This window comes from Cupressus sempervirens, chromosome 2, assembly GCF_028749045.1.
Source record: "Cupressus sempervirens isolate cs-2001-9-10 chromosome 2, ASM2874904v1, whole genome shotgun sequence".
NCBI classification, from domain to species: domain Eukaryota; kingdom Viridiplantae; phylum Streptophyta; class Pinopsida; order Cupressales; family Cupressaceae; genus Cupressus; species Cupressus sempervirens.
This window is the reverse complement of record NC_143119.1, coordinates 604685618-604703718: the sequence shown is the minus strand read 5'-3', so window position 1 is coordinate 604703718 and position 18101 is coordinate 604685618.

Sequence of the window (18101 nt, the reverse complement as noted above, 5' to 3'; positions counted from 1 at the left end):
ATTCTCAATTAGTAGGGATGAAAGTTTTAGTAGCTTTAGGCATATTGTAGGTATAGCTAGTAGTGGTAGGAATAGTAACTTTAGAGCCATGAAATGGGAATTTGATGCATTGGTGAAATGTGGATGGCACAACGCACATCTCATGTATCCATGACCATCCTAATAGAATGTTATAAGCTAAGGTAATGTTGAGCACTTGATAGGTGACATCCCTTTCTATAGGATTGACATGAATGGGTAAGACCACAAGACCTAGAGACTTTCATTCAACTTCATCATATGCTTTGATGGTGATCTTGCATTGAGGATCAATAGAGTCCTCAAAATAATTCAATTGCCTAAGCAAAGTAGAAGAGATAATATTTAAGCTAGCACCATTATTGATGAGTACCTGATGAACATCTATCTAATGTATCATAACCTCGATGTGTAGAGGTTGATTGTGTGAGTGACTCAGTGAGTTATCCTCCTCCTCAGAGAAAGTCATAAGATAAGGTGAGGTCAAGTGACCTACCATAGATTGAAATTTCTCAAGATCAAGATCTTGAGGAACATTTTCCTCAGTGAGGGCTTTGTCCAAAATCTTCTTGTGAGCAGGCAAGATTTTAAGCAGCTTGAAGATAGAGATTTGAGGATTAGTTCACTTAAGTTGATCAAGAACACTATAGCTAGTTGTTGTTGAATTCATTGTGAGTTTTGCACCTTTTCTAGATGGACCAACAAGAGATTTGTCTTTATTTTGTTCAAGATCAGGAGTAGAAGGCGCAGGGCCTTTGAGCACCAACTTGGCATGAGAGCGGGTGACAACATTAGCACAATGTTGCAAAGGTGTGTTATCCATTATGTTGGAAGTAGGGCCCCTCAAGAAAAATGGTTTCTTGGGTTTATCGTTATCTTGTTTACCCTTAATGGTAATGACATTACAATATTTAGAATCAATAGGTTCAACCATGTTGATCACATTGTCATCATTGGAGTATGCATAGTTGAACTTGTTGTTGGGTTTTGGTTTTGAAGTCTCTCCTTTTTCATAGGTTGGGAAAGGCTCTTTGAATGCCTTGTGATCCAAGTTCTTGTTATGTCCATCTACCACAAGTTCACCAACATTAATCATGTCTTGGACTTTATGGCACAAGTTTATGCAGTTGCTAGTTTTGTGTCCCTTATTTTGGTGATACTCATAGAATGAGGTTTCATTCCACCATGGTGGGCATGGTTGCAGATCATAGGGATGAGGGTTTTCCATTGGTGAAATAAGCTTATGTTGGAGCAATATTTTGTAAACCACATCCAATGGTTCACCTAAGGGTATATACTCTTATTTAGGGTGTGTAGCCCATGAGTTTCTCAATCTATTCCTAGATGTCTTGTTGTCAAGAGGAGGCTTCTCAGTATTCTTGGCCACATTGAGACTATCTATGAGATTAAAGGCTACCTTATTAGGCTTAGGAGTAACATTGTCAACAACCCCATCATGTACAATTTCTTGATTCTTGTTGATGTACTTGGGTTTTTCCTTGTTAGAGGTGGAGCCTTGTTTTGTGTCCTTTTGAAAAGTAAGTTCACCCTTCTTGACCATGAATTCCTCTATGCGGATAGCCTATGTGACCATGTCTTCAAAGGTATGTAGACCTTGAAGTTGGACTCTATACCCAAAATTAGGTAGGAGGTTATCCAAAAAGATTTCAAGTTTCTCTGTTTCATGGATTTTGTGTGAGTATTTAGCATAAAGTTGTCTCCACCTCTGAAGGAATGTGAGGAAAGGTTCCCCAATCTTCTGCTTAAGCTTACATAAATCTCAATTATTAATAGGGTGTTGAAAGTTATGAGAATATTTCTAGACAAACAAGTTGGCAATTTCATCAAATGTTTTGATACCAGGAGGCAAGTGTGAAAGCCACTCCATAGCCTGACCACCTAGACTTCTTGGGAATAAACACATGAGATACATCTAATTATGCATAAATTCCATAGATAACACACCAAATTCCTACAAATGATCTTGGGGATCAGTAGTTCCAAAGTATTTATCATACTTAGGTAACTCTACTCCTCTTGGAAAAGGAGGCATGTCTATGATCTTGTCAAATGGAAATGGACAAAGAGTGTCTAAGGTGTATGTTTTCATGGGTTTGTATTTCTCATGCATCATCTGAGCTAGTTGGTCTTGCATAATTTAGTTGTTTTTGGAGTTTGGAAGTCTCAATTTCCTCTTTAGACATGATGAAAGTTTCCACATTGAAATGATGGGGTAGCTTAGCTCCCTCTTGGGCAAGTTTGAGAAAGCATTTTTAGTTCTCTTCATTGAGCAAGATTTCCATGACCTTTTGAAATTTTTTGTCTTTACAACACTTTGCTATGTGTTCAGGAAGTATTTCCACCTCTTCCTACTCCGCATAAATTTCATGGTCTTTTTCTTTTTCATTCCTAAGTTGGTCTTGGTTTCTACTATGTTTACCGTGTTCAAGTTTGTAATCAGCCATTGTTGGAATGTGTTCAATTTTAGTATGTTGTGATTGGAAAGGTCCTTTGAAAAAGAATTTAGATGTGTTGTTTGGAGATGTGGGACCTTTGCTAGTTTCAAGATCCTCTTGATACAAGGGATTCCTAGTTTGTTGCAAGTTTATAGAGAACATTCTATAGACCCAAGATAATTTGACAAGTGAGGAGGATCATGAAGATTCCTCAATATATGAACTAGAGATAGACAATGTATGGACTGAAGAGAAACCTCTACCACAATTAGTACCCCTACCTCTACCTCGTCTAGGCCTTTGGGAATAAAACACTTTGACACTTCTTGTTTCCATAGTCATAGACAAGGACAAAAAGTGAAGGCTTAAACAAGGACCACACTAGAACATAGTCTCAAAAAAAAAGCAAGATAAGGGTACTGTATACTAAGGTATGAGTCATCCAAGTAATGGCTAGAACAACCAAAGATGATGATTATCATGACATGGAGTATGAAAAGTACCAAAGACCAAAGAAAAAGTGAACAAGAGACAAGACTAGTTTATGTGTAGGTCACAAGTCATTAGCTAAGCAAGAAGCCACTGTTTGACATTGTTTACAGATAGAAAAGAGGTAAAATGTTGTAAATAATAGACTAGATTTAGACCACAAGTAGATACTAAATTTTTAAGTGATTTTTCTAGACAAATTGTTGGTTGTTTTGACAGATTTCAAATAGGCAGTAAGACTATTTTCAAGTTCTAGACAACATTTTGATTGTTTTTGAACAAGACAATTGGTTTTCAGATAAACACAAGAAGCAAGTAGTAGTTTCAAACAACCCAACTAAGGACAAAGAAACTCAAAGGGGTGGGGAAGCCTTGACATTTAGTATTTTTGATAGGTTTGGACAATGTTTAAAGATTCAATAACAAACATGATTTTATCCCTAAAACATAAAATTGGTAGAGAAGGAAAAACCTTTGTCCCACAACTTATGTGCATGCGTGCACCTCACACAACCGTGTCACCCCCTAGAGGACACCCGTGTTTTTGGTGTATTCAAAGGGCTCAATAACATATACACTGAATGAACACCCTTATGACAGGGGTCAAGCACATATACCACCTTCCAATACCCAATTGCATGCCTATGGTGAGTTCTACAAGAGAGATTCTTCTCCATCCTTGCACAAAGATTATGCCTCCTTTCGGAGGTGAATTGGGTAGCAACGAACTAAGAGATTTTTACTTGGCTTCCATTCATACTAATCCCCAGTGGCTTTGCAAGTAAAGTTAAGGCCAATAGTCCACACCAACATCTGTAAATGCACACTCTTGACTAGCAAGACTGGGGTCGATGCTGACCAATGCAGTTTACAGAGCCTCTTCTTGATATGTGATATTGGAATGAAGAAGAGGAAATTAATATGGCTTTGGAGTCTTTCACTCAACAAAGCTTCTTTATTATAGTGAGGTGGAATCTCCAATGAAAGTAGTGTGCTCACTTGGGTCATTCTCAGAGGTTGGATCACTTCGGTAGGCCCTCTAAAGGATTGACTTGGATTGGTGGTTCAGATCTAAGGGTCAAAGTTTCTAATTTCCCAAAAGGAGAAAGAGCATACTCCTCTACCTCATTTCCTCACCCAAACATGCAAGACATGTTAATCACTGAGTTAGCTTAATCAATCCCATCTTGTCCTATTCCAAGACTTTGATCCCCTAAAAGGAAATCAACATCTCTTCATTAAAAGCTTCATTTGGGAGAACCACTAACTTGCTTGCCTCCCTCAAATGCCATCTTTCAGAGGCTTCTAGGTTTCTGATTTACCCTTGGTCATGACCTTCAAGTGGTAAAGAGCATACTCCCCTATTCCATTGTCTTGCACCCTATGAAATTCACAAGCCCTATTTATACTATGTGTGAAAAGCAGTAAAAGAAGACACAATGTTTATGTTGGTTTAAAATAAATCTTTGTCATGCATATCTTTGACAAGCATCTTGCATTCACACAATTAGTATATGTTTGAAGTGTTTGGATAAAAGGCATCTTCATCAAGTGTCCTGCAAACCACTATTAAGCTATTGAAAACCAAAAATTAGAAACAAAATGCTTCAGAAAACAACATTAGTTAAATGGAAGCTTAACTATGGGAAAATAAAATTTAACTTTTTTTGTTCTTTTTGATACCCACAAAACAGCTTTAAAAAGGCCAAAACCTATGAAAAAGTCAAAAGTCAAAATTCAAAAAATACTCTTTAAAAAAATAATAATAATTAATTGTAGACTTTTCAAAATGTCCTACAAACCATTGTTAAGCTACAAAAAAAAATAGAAATTAAAAATAAAAATGCTTTAGAAAACATCGTTAGTTGATCAAACATATTAATAAACTGAAATTTGAAAAACTATATTTTGCATTTTTGCTGCAAAATTCCATGCAAAATCATGCACTGACCTGCGTGAAGAAATGATGTGCATGACGCAAGAATTTGCATGATTATGCACTTTTTTGCTCGAGAAAGTGTAGAGGAAGATGCAAAATCTTCAGGTCTTTGCACAAAAATTAGGTTTCTCATGCAAAAATCTAGAAACCTGTACGGACAGAACAATAAAAATGCAAAAAATATAGAAAATGAGGCTAGAAAAATTGATTTTTTGATGCCCCATGATGGGCACCAAAAATGTATATGTGAAATTGGAGTCCTTTAATCCTCACATACACTTCAAAATAAACATTGTATTATTTATTCAAAAAGTTTAATAGAGCAACCTATTGTCTTTTAACTATAAGGATTATGCATGTGCTCTCAGAATGAGAAACATGCAACTAGACCTTTAGAACGAAGGATTTATGTAGCTAAATGAAAGTGCAATTAATCTAGATGAGAGATGCAATTATTAATCTAAGAAATGAAGAAGCATAGTATGCTAAATAGATGCATATTTAAAATCTAAATGATATTACAATGAAAGAAATAAATTTATGCAAATGTAAGCAAAGTGAGTAAGAATTTCAGCATAAATTCGATGTAAATTCCAAAATTCATCCTCTGTAATGAGGAATGGAGAGCTTCTCTTATAGAATCTAAGAGGTGATCGACGGTCAAGATTAACCAAAATGGATAGTCAAGATTGGAGAGGAGAGCCAGGCATAAAGGTAACTTCCTCATGAAAAGGGAGTTAACTGGTTGCCTTTGAGTGATAAAAGGAGTTAACTGAGTTCTTTTTTTTGAGTGAATATTTAATTTAATAAAATAAAAAATGACCTCATAAATGGAAAACTTTAACTAATTGAATAATTAAATTCATTAATTAAAAAGAGGAGATATCTTATTAAATTAAATGTATTTAATTCCTTTGTATATTAGCTAAAGAGGTAATTTTAATTTAATTAAAGTAGAACACTTATAATTAAATTAATTTAAATCGATAGGTTTGTGTAGCTAATTTGAGTCGATATTTAGGAATTAAATAAATAATAGGATTAATGAAAATTATGGTTTTTTCCATTTGACACCTAGGTCAAGTAGCAATTATCAGAATTAGAATTGCCTAGTAAAATAAGCCTTAGGAATAGTTGAATAAACCAAAGTTGGTTAATATGGCAATGTGCCAATTTTGGGGTATTATGGTATGTTCTCAACAATCCCCCTTTACAATATCCCTCTTTGATTAGCTTCTTCAATCCATTCTCAACATATGTTTGGCACGTTACACAACACCCTAGATCATAGAAGAACTTTGGATAATAGGGTAGGATAAAAAATTAGAAATAGAGGGAGCATTAAAAAGATACTTATGTTTCCAAATAGAACTCCATTCCTTATCATCATGATACACTCTCTATCCTTGTTTGGACACTAAAGCTTTATTCATACTTCTAATAGATCTGATACCTAATCCTCCTTCCATCTTAGTCTTTATCTATCATTTTGCATGATGCTTAACAGTAGGACTCATTTTCAACTCCTCTCTTAAAAAGTTGATATGGGATCAACTCCAAGATTCCAAACAATCTTGCAACCTATTAGAATCCACTCAGTTGAAGATAAATGTATTTTTTCACAAAGAGGCCTTTGCTAGTTCAAACCAATTTTGGATAAGATGATCAATCTACTTGATGTTTTCAAAATTAACCACAAAAGAGATAGAATTTTGTATTTTCCATTTTTAAATTAATGCAATCTAAAAATGCAACTATATTCCTAATTTAACCAAGGGTTAGAAAAGAAAATAAAAAAGATAAGATAATGAGAGATGAAACTAAATAACATAAAAGGGAAATTACTAATAGACATAAACCAAGGTAACAACACATATGTGAGTTAAATCATTGAAAAGATTAGGTGGGAAACCAATGAAAGTAGGAGCAGCACTTCCTCAAATCCACTAATGCAATCATCGATGGAAACTTAGTAAAATTGAAAGATGTTTCACTTCTTATCAAATCATAAGGTTCCTTCCCAAGTACCCTATTATGAATCTTAATAACCCAAATATGGTCATAGATAGGAAGTGTGAGGAGATGAGATGTCATGTTTTGTCTCTAGTGTATTAAATGTGAATCATATACTATTACCATACACCTTATGATAGAATGATGGTAAAAAGTTTTTGGGATCTAGGTAAGTCATGATTGACATTTTTCTTATTAATAATGAACTTGAGATCTTATTGATAAGCTAAGACCTATGGAATAAAGGCTCAAGATGTCATAACCTAGTGTTGTGGTGTCCACAACACACGCCCCATTCCTTAATAGGAATGAGGACCCCCTACTTTTTTTGACTCCTGGATTCATAGTTCGAGAGTCAGGAGAAGAAATTTTAGTTAGGAATTTTAGAGTAAAAAAAAATCAAAAAATCAAAAAATCAAAAAACAAAACAAAAATTTGAAAAAAAAAAAAACATCATCTAGCATGCATGCATCAAGGCACATCACGCTTGCAAAAGGGAGAGAGAGTTATAAAAACCCTCCCTCCCCTTCTTCCTTACTCATTTTTTGACCAAGGAGCAAGGAGGTAGAGGTAAAACACTCTCCCCCCCCCTTTTTTCTTCAAATGCCATGTGCCTATGAGGCATGCGCGCGCTACCCCGTGCCCTACATGCGAGCGATGTGCTACTATGGTGCTGCTCACTACACCCTTTTGGGCACGCTCTATTGCGACCATGCTCGAGCGGTGCAATGCTTGCGCATCCCATTTGGGGCGTGCACGCGCACCACCATCGCAGCCCCCACACTTGGTCGCACCCCTTTTGGGGCATGTGTGTGGTTTCTATGCCAGGCCACACCCCTTTTGGGGCACGAATGCACTACCCACGCCACTATGTAAGCAGTGCGCGCATGCAGGCCGTGCCCCTTTTGAGGCATGCACACGTTGCCCATGGCCACCGCGCGAGTAGTGTACGCATGCGAGCCACACCCCTTTTTGTGTGCGTGCATGGATGCCCTTGCCATCGTGCGTGATGTGCACACCCCCTCAATTTTTCTTTTTCTAAATTTAAAAAAAAATGAAATATATATTTTTTTTTAAAAAAAAAAAAAAAAAAAAAAAACAAAGTAAATAAGTCCCTAAGGGGGGGATGTTTTTTTTTTACATTTTTATTTTCTTTTTCAGTATCTAATAATTAATCATGGTCTTTTTTACATGACACACAGGTAATATAACTAGATGGCATCCACATTTTGATCAGCAGCAAAACTAGTTGTGTACAAGTTCCAAGGCATAACCCCGAAATCACAGTTGCACGATGAATACTCTGAGATCAAAGATAGAGAGCTTGGACACACGAACTTGGGAGAGTTCTTGAGAGTTTGTAACAACCCAACTGAAAGATCATCTTTAAGATCCGCCCTAATCCATTCTGGATTAGTAAATGTAGCATCACATCCCAGGACCCTATAGTCAGCTGAATTGATTATGACCCTATCTCGGCATTTTGTCTCTAATGAAAGGGTGGTATAGAGCATCACTAGGGAAGTGGTCTTGGATCTATGACATGATAATATCGAGAGGGTTTTTCATCTACCTAGAGCTAATTAGTTCATTAGGCTTTCATATGAAGCAGCTTAGAGGTGGCATAAGGATCATTACCAAGAGACTACTGACATCATATATTCCTCATACTTCATTGAGAAACCACCTCAGGGGAAGACAATCAACAAAGTGGATATGACTCAAGGATACATGAAGGATGACATTGGATATTCAATCATTCTCCTAAGCAGAGTTATGGGATTGCCTATAGTAGGTCATCTCACTCCATTCATGGTCAACTTCATTAAGACCATCAGATACACAAAGATGCCACTCGATTGGGCCACCACACTTAGTGAAAACTTGTGTGACTAGTTGCAGATAGTAAAGGACAAGAAGAAGTTCTATATAACTTCTTATGTGGTATATCTACTTGCAGCAAGGGCAACTGACTATCCTAGGTTGTACAAGAAGGGCAGTATGTAGGATCCTAATGCATGACTGTATATAGTCTACCCTCAGCTAGTGAAGAAGAATCTCTCACCACAAAGCAAGGAATACAAAATTGTGAATGATGCCTTCATCTTTGCCATCATTCAATTCATCAAAGGGGATTATGGGAAGAGATTGTCTGATGAGACCAAGACATAGATCACAACTCTCAGTGCATATTTCATCCAGTTTTGGACATTCACATACATTCAGGTTTTGGTGCATCCATCCATCAAAAGAAACTCCCAAGGTACCCAAGTGACAAGTTGGTTCTAATGGAATTTTCTCGGCAAATTGAGTCAGCTTATGAGAGGATCAAAAAAGAATGGAGGCCTTGTTGGGATTGGCCTTTTGTAATAAGAGTATACTAGGTAAAGAGAAAGTAGGATATCATGACTTTCAAGTGGGAATGGGAGAATTATCCTCTTGAAGAATATAACTCTCTCCGGCCATTCTTTGACAATGTTGGTAAAGTGAAAAACCTAGCAGGAAAAGAGTTCTATCACAAGGATGCCATTGAAGATCATTGGATGAATGCCACAAATGACTACAATGTTCATATTAGAGACTATTGTAGATTGACCTTGTATTTAGTGGAGAAGGCTCTCCATTTGACCATCCCAGATGACATAAGGCTACAGGACTCATAGAAGCTACTAGATCCCTTATTCAATATAGATAAAGTTGGCAAGAGGCCCATCCTGAATGCAAAAATTGATAGAGAGGAAGGAGATGATATTAATCATTGAGTGAGACATGTCATCAAAATTACAAAGAGTTGGATCAAGAAACCCTTTCCACTTCATCCAATTTTGGATATAGTGATATTCTATGCACATGCTCACCTAGAAAGGGTAAAGGGGAAGAAAGTCATAGTTCCTATCTTCGTGCTCGAGTTTCCTATTAGGCCATAAATAGTCTACTAGCTTGATCATCCAGTGGGATACTACCATCCTTTAGACAAGAAGAAGGAAAAGAGGAAGAGAGGCTCTCCTCAGAGGATTTAGGCAGAGCATGTTGAAGAATAGGCTCCTTCATAGTGATAGGAATCTACTCCCTAGGAGCCCCAAGTCTTTGGAATTTCTCATATCCAGGTTGATTTTCCATTGCCTCCTATTTTGTCAAGTCAACAAGAAGAAGGAGAAATTCTAGAGACATCCATTCATCTGGTGCATGAAGAGCCCATTTCTCCTATGGTTCCATAGAAGAAAAAGAGGATCAAGGTTAGAATGAACAAGAGGCAAAGAGTTCATAAAAGATTAGAGCCTAATCCCTCTATTCCTGAAACCATTCTTGAGGAAGAATCAAATGAAGGGGAAATAGAGTTAGATGAAGAGGAGGAGCAAGTGCCTCTACAAAGGAGAACTCAACTGGCCAAATTCATAGAATTGGAAAGAAGGAAGAGTGTCACAAATACCCCACCACCCACCCAAGCTGAAATAGTAGAACTCTCTTCTTCAGAAGATGAAGTAAAATGATGGGTGAATGAGCAAAGGGAGCTAGGTGATGATGTGCTCTCCATCCCAAATTTTGATTTCATGCTAGTGGGTATAGAATTGGTTGGAGATAAGATTAGAGATACTCCCACAGGTGAACTTCAATAGAAAGATTGGACATAGATGCCACCTGAGACACAAGGTCCTCATCTCACTCCCCCATCTTCACCTCAGGTTATGATGGTAGATAAGGTTTTAGTGATACCTCCACCTCCAAGTTCAAAAGAACATGTTCAAAAGGAATCATCATTACAAGGAGAACCAGAACCAAGGGTTACTGATGAGCCATCAAAAGAGGCATGGGTAATGGAATGTATACAACAACCTTCTCAAGAAGTTGAGGATCAAACTATGGGATCTACAGGAACCAAGATTACAGAAGAAGAACCCTCACAATAGGAGACTCCAAGCAAGAGCAATAGAGAGAAGGAGGTAGTTGAACACATCCCTTCATCATCCAAATCCAAGGTTATAGAAAGACATATCCCAAGATGGTTTCAGAAAGAAATAATGAGAAGTGCTAAACATCAATTCCTTGCTTCAGAGGATGATATTTGTGACATTACAGAGATTTTGAACAAGCCTGACTTTCCATTACATGATGCAACACCATTTTCATTCATTACTACTACCCGAAACTAAGACTTATTTTCACAAGTGGCTCACCCTTCGAAAGGTACAGATGAAGACGTTGTTAGCCTTCAAGACTATGAAGTGAAAGATATCATGTTAGGAAAGCCTACATAAGATACTTCCTGATAGATGATGACTATCGGAGTCAAGGTGGTTCTCAGCCATATGGAATAGGATGAGATTGAAATCAAAACACTTTGAAGGAAAGTTGAGATCTTAAAAGGATATTTAGCTGAAGTTATTGGTCCTCTTGATTGTGAACACCCTGAGGAGACTTTGAATACCATTCTTAAAGAAGGGGAAGGTGTACGACTCAATCCACTTTTGAAAGCTTGTCAAGATTGGTGAGAAAGCCTTGAGGATAAGGGTTTCACTATAATCATAGGAAGTTTGATGTTATTGCATGCTACATAAGAGAATTTTGATAAGATCGTGGCAATTTTGAGGTAGGACTTCAACATTATGGATGAGGTACGGGTATGGAGCAAGGATTTACAAACTCTACAAGCTATAAAAGGGAAAAGGTACTGCATTCTAATTGATTTATATACCATAGAAGAGTTAGACATGATAGATGATTGGATAGAAAAGATTATAGATGGAAATAAAGTGATGGAAACATTGCATGATGAGATACATAGGCTCAAGGACCAAGCCCGAGAGAGAATTTTGGAAGCAAAAAAGTTGTACAGTGATGCATGCTTGGATATTTTTGAAGATAAAGAATGAGAGAAGCTTTTACCAATTGAGGTCATTGTGGAGAATTTTAGAAAGATTTTAGAGGAAGCATCTAGTGATGAAGACATCAAACAAGCCTTCAGGACAGAGGAAGCATTGTTAGAGTTGGACACCAAACTCAAAGATTTTGCAGAAACTCGAATTGAGGTGGACAACTATAGATAGAAGGTTAAAGACAAGTACGAGGCTTTGGATCTTCTGGATGCTACTAAGATTACTAAGATTATAGAGAAATTCAAGGGAAAACATCCAAACATATCTTTAGGATAAAGATGAGCAAAACCCAGATGCGAAAATTTCAATTTTGACACTTAGTAAAATTTTGAGATTTTTGACCAAGTCAAGGTCCACAGCTCCATAGGTTCACAGCTCTGTAGGACTATAGCTTCATATGTCCGTAGTTCCATAGCTCTACAGGTCCATAATTCAGAGGTGCACTGACAGTTGACTGTCAATTCCAAAAATAGCACTTTCCATGCATCGAGAATGCATGCTTACGGTAGTTTGACTCTGACACATGCCTAGTGAAGGGGCAACTTCTATTTTTGGTGTCTCCATGCACTTCTACTTTGACTAATGGCTTCTTCCTACTTTATCTCTCATGCTTTCATTGTTTTTGACATGTAAAGGGATCATGCATCCAATTAATGAATAAAATATGGATGGAGTCCCTCTAAGCACCAGTTAGATTATCAGTTTGTATATATTTAGTTTGTTTAAATATTTTAAAAGTATTTTATTGCATTAATATATCTCTCACTCTCAACGCAAATTGAGGAGATGATTTTTTATAAATACCCCATTGCAAAATGTAACAAGGGCCGTTGTTATTATGAAATAACATTATGCTTTTGGTGCTAGCATTCGAAGTGTAGTTATTCTTGCCTGAATGTGTCATTTTTTGTGGATTTTATTCATGAGATTGTGATTGAGCCAAAGGTTTATTGTGTTGTTTTTGGTTGTGCCATTTTTTAGTTCTGGTGTTTGCTATAGATATATGAATTCCGTTGACATAACGAGCTTGAGAAGAGATCACTCGATTGTGTCTACATAGCTTTTTGTCTCGCATGAGCACACTTTTCATGGCCTTGTGATTTGATGAAGAGTGAAACAACATTAGATTTATTAAATATTCTCACCGATGATTGCATCAGTGGATTCTAGGAAGCGTTGCTCCTATTTTCATTGGTTTCCTACTGATTTCTTCAAAGGTTTAACTCACAACATGTTGTGTTCTATAGCTTATGTCTGTTTAGGAATTTCAATTTTAGTTATTTGATTTCATGTTATTTTATTTTAGTTTCATTATTTTCTTTGCTAACCCCCTATTAGAATAGGACCTCATAGTAGTTGCATTGTTAGAATTTCATACACTAAAAAATAGAAAAATAGAAAAATATTGTTCTTTTGGTGTGATATTTTGAGACAGCAAACAGATTTTACTTCGATTCCAAGATAAAAGAGTTTTTAGAACCAGCAAAGGCCTCCTTATGAACACTCACATTTATCTTCTACTGAGTGGATTTTGGTATGTCACAAGACAAACATTGAACCTTGGAGTGGATCCTTAGAAAGATTTTCTTTTCAAGAGAGGAATTACACTATGGATTCCTGTTGTTGACCTCGTGCAAAATGAATGCCCAACACCTAGAAACTATGTTTATGGTTTCATGATATTTTATGAACTATTAAGATAATTGAAATTTGGAAAGATAAATCAACATGCACCCTTGTGAACATTACTAAGAGTTACAAATGAATAATGTTATTAAAATTGGATAAGGGTCTACATAGTAGAACTCAGTATGATGTGATGCAATAAGCCAATTATTGTGCAAGTAGTATTAGGTGGATATGTTGATATTCATGAGGATAGATTTTATGAATAAATAAGATATAATATATTTATTCTATGATTGATATTGAAGACTGTGTGACTATGTAAACCTCCTAATTTACCTAACATAATTGATACACCTTATTATGTGTTTTATCTCATAATGATAATATGATACTATTAGTAATCAAACTATGTTGAATCAAAGGATACTAGTTGTGATGGTTACATTTTGGTGATTTTGAACTAATTTTAATGTTGGTTGACTTAATAGTATAGATTCAACATTTCATCACCATGATAGAAAATGAAACGTAATGTGATTCGGAATATTAATTTGATTGTGATAGGGAAAGATTAATGTTGATATGTAGATTTTGATATCTTAATGTTTTGAATATTTTTATATGAAAATGATTATAAAAAAAGAGGTTAATTATGAAAATTTGAATGTTGATTTTTAAATGTTAAAATTACCATGTATCTATATACATGTATTTTTATATGATTTTCATTGGACTATTGATGCTCGAGTTTAGTGTGTAGGAAATTGAACCATGGAATTAATTGAGGAAACAAGGTCCAAACTTATGTGGACATAGTTTAGCCAAGGTGAATCTTTGGGAGATTGAAAAGCCTCATTGTGATGTGTTTATTTTGTAAATGTAATCTTCCATGTGTGTGGTAAATTTAGTGTCATAAATATATTAGGGACATGTCATGGTGATGTGTAATGTATTTTAATGTGTCACTTGACACTTGTAATTGTTTATGTGTTGATGACATGTCACCTAGGGTTTTGGTCATGGCAACACTGAACCTTAAACTAAATTCCCTTCAATTTTTTTAATCAAATACACTTGAAGAAGGGATAGGATAGGTCACCATCTATTAGAAATAGGGATTACTAAGAGGGGGGGGAGGGGGTGAAACATTAATCTATAAACTTTAGCTGCTAGCTAGATATTATTGCTCACTTTAAACCATGTATAACAAAGCAATAAAGTTATGTTGAACACTAACAATAGTAATGAATAAAGATAACTGATAACACCATGTTTTGTTAACTAGGGAAACCCTGGCCAAGGGAAAACCCCAGTGGGGATGATACCCACTAGATTATATATTGATATATATGCTCCTTGTTAGAGGGTGGACCCTGTTAGGAGTGAATGAGAAAATTTATTATAAGGATTCCTTATTAGGAGACTTTGAATCCTTGTTAGGATATTCCAACCCTATTAGGAGTTGTAGTATAATGTATGCAAGAATAGCCCACTATCCAAACATGCAATTTCAACTATAAGAAGAGCTCAGTACTCAAACAAATAGTTTACTATTATTTTCTTCTTTCCTTGACTAATCTCTAATTTTTAGCTTGATATTGGATCAATAGATATCTCATATGTAACTTTTCATATATTGCTTTCATATATATAGTCACAATTTCACAATTCACACTTGTACTTTGCTTACATATCATATCAAGATAGCACACTTTTTATCGCAAGATGTCCTTTGCATAAATACCATGCCTATATGCAAATTTTTACTGGGTTAGCTAACACCACGATTCACTTTTCCAAGTTATAGTAAACATCTAGGATGTCATCCCTAATTGGACAAGTAATTGTTTTGTAAGAAAAATAATTCTTTCCTTTAATTTCATTGTCTTGCTTCATGATTATCTCTATTTTGTATAGTCTGTACAAACTTTTGAGGTTATACACATCATCATCAACATGTATGCTATCTCCATGTAACTTTTCTAGTCATAATATAATGTATGAAACATGTTATAAAAAAATAAGACACTTTTGTAAACCAAATTCTATACTTAGACAATTTTTTGATTACCAAACACTAAATATCTTAATTTATGAGGTTTCCTATCAACATGTACATCATGTGTTCCTATTAATGACAACAATTTCATATCACAATTATCCAATTGTCAATAATCTCCCCCTTTGGCATTGATGGCAACAAAATAGGAAAAATTGACTAAGTGAAAAAAACTTAACATAGACAACATATAAACATTACATCTATTAAAACTTGTTCAACTTGACATATATGCTCCCCCTTACAATATAATTTATACATTTAGAATATTCACATGTATTTCTCCCCATTGTATCTCTCCCAACAATCTCTCCTTTTGATATGTATACAATTTTCACATCTCCCTCCCTTGACATCAATGACAAATGTCAAAATTTCAAGATTCTAGCTGATTCATCTTTATCTCTATTTGACTGTTTAGGTCTTTAGTAATCTTGTATGATAAGGTACAATTAACATACAAAGTTTTTCCTTCTTGCTGAAATTTCTAAAGTTCTTTTATGCATGTATCAAGGTTGACTAAGTCATTTTTGATATTCTAGTAGATGGTGCTAAACATGTTAGCATCATGGAAAATGTGAGCCTTCACCTCTGCAACATTAATAAAAATAGTAAATTCTTCATCAAAGGATTTTAGCACTACTTGTGCTCTATGTTCAAGATTTGACTTAGTATGTTGAACTATCAAAGTGTTGTACAATCTATCTATTACTTCCATTAAAGTTTTCTGTAAACTTTTAACAATTTTGTTCTTCTGTATGAGTTTGGATAGGGATGAGATTAGATCTATTTGATCATCATAATCATTAGCCAAACTAGCAAGAGAGAGTGGAGTATATGAACTAGATGGTTTAGTCTCATCCTCACTCTATTTCTTTGTTTCTTCTTTAGTTTTTCTCTCCTCCTCTTCTTTCTTTTCAGTTTCCTCTCTCTCTCTTTTTCTTCTCTTCTAATCTTTTCTTCTCTTCTTCCTCTCTTTTCCTTTCCTTTTCTTCTTCTAAAATTATTCTTTTATCTTCATCTTCCTTTCTTTTCCTTTCTTTCTCAAGTAATTGCTACTTAGCTTCTTCTATTTTCTTTAGTTTTAGTTTTTGGAACCACCAAATGGATTGGTATCATCAATGTTAATTGTAACATTGGTTTAATCAATCTACATAGTGTCATCGCTTACTGACACTTCTAAGGTTCTAGGAGCCTGAGGAGATGTTGCATGTGATTTTTTCATCATCTTATTGATAGTTTCTATAGTTGCCTTTCTCAACTTATCCTTTTCTCCAAGCATGAATAAAAATGGCCTCAATTTATTCCTTAGATATGGTGTGAGGTTACTTAATAGTCCCTTCATTTCACCTTCATCATCAGTCTTGCAAATAGTTCTTAGCATAGACTTCTAAAGTTCAAGGTCTTCTTCTCTTGTAGGAGTCTTCTTATTTATAAGTCTCTCATAGACCTTTTGATTTAATACTCCTTCAATATCTTTCAAACTTAGAACATTTTCTATGATATATCTCACAATAGATATATCAATTTGATCTTTTTAATCTTCAGCTTCCAAGGTTGCCAAGCTTTTCTTGTTGCTTTCTTAGGTGGAGTCACCTTTTTAGCTTGTTTGGTTTCCTATTCCTCCTCTTCTTCATCAATAGACTCAATTGTCAAAAATATTTTTTGCCTCTTACCTAGTCTAGTGGCTAGCTATTTGACTCTCTTAGTCTTTGAGGATACTGCTTCCACTAATCTCTCTAATTTTCTTTTCTGCTCATTGGGTTGAACATCAGATACTATTGCATATGGTATGCTATGTTCTAAAGATGTTTCATCAACTGATACTGAAAAGTGTTGTATGTTTAGTATACCTTGTTTCATTATCTATCTCACAACCTCAAATTCACTCTCTATCATTCTGGCCTCTCATAATGCCTTCTTCATAATAGATTCAATCTTTTTATGTTGTGCCTTCTTCAAGGTTTCTTGATTAGTATCCTATGTGATCTCATCATAGGTTCCAAATCTATATTCATCTTTATCTTTCTCTAAATTCAACAAAAAATGAATGTAACCAATTGCAACATCATCATTCAACTCATAACTCAAGGGATCCAAAAATGTCTCACGAGGTTCCAATGTTTGAATATAAGTGTGATCTATATCAACTAATATACAAATTTCTTCCTTGAATCTATCCATAATTATAGGTGAAATCCTAAATCTTTGTTTCATCTTATTTTGAAAAGTCCTCATAATTAAGTTTCCATTGTCCAATATCTTGTCTGCAGGGTGCCTTCTACATACATCTATGATCTTCTCCATAGTACATCTGCCACTACTCATTATGTCTGTGATTGAAAAGTAGGGACATATCTTTAGTACATGGAATAATATGTGATTTATCAATGATTGGAATCTAAACACACCATTAATTTTCCTCTTAATATTTTCAAGGTTTTCCAAGAGTTGCATTCTCAATATTTCACTCAGATTTTCTTGTTCTTTCTCAACACATATCTTATAAGCTGCATATATAAATCCTTATGAAATTTCATCAATCTTAGAACTTGCACATATTCAATAGGAAATAATTCTACTAAGAAATCTCACATTATCTTACTTGATGGAGCTGATTATCA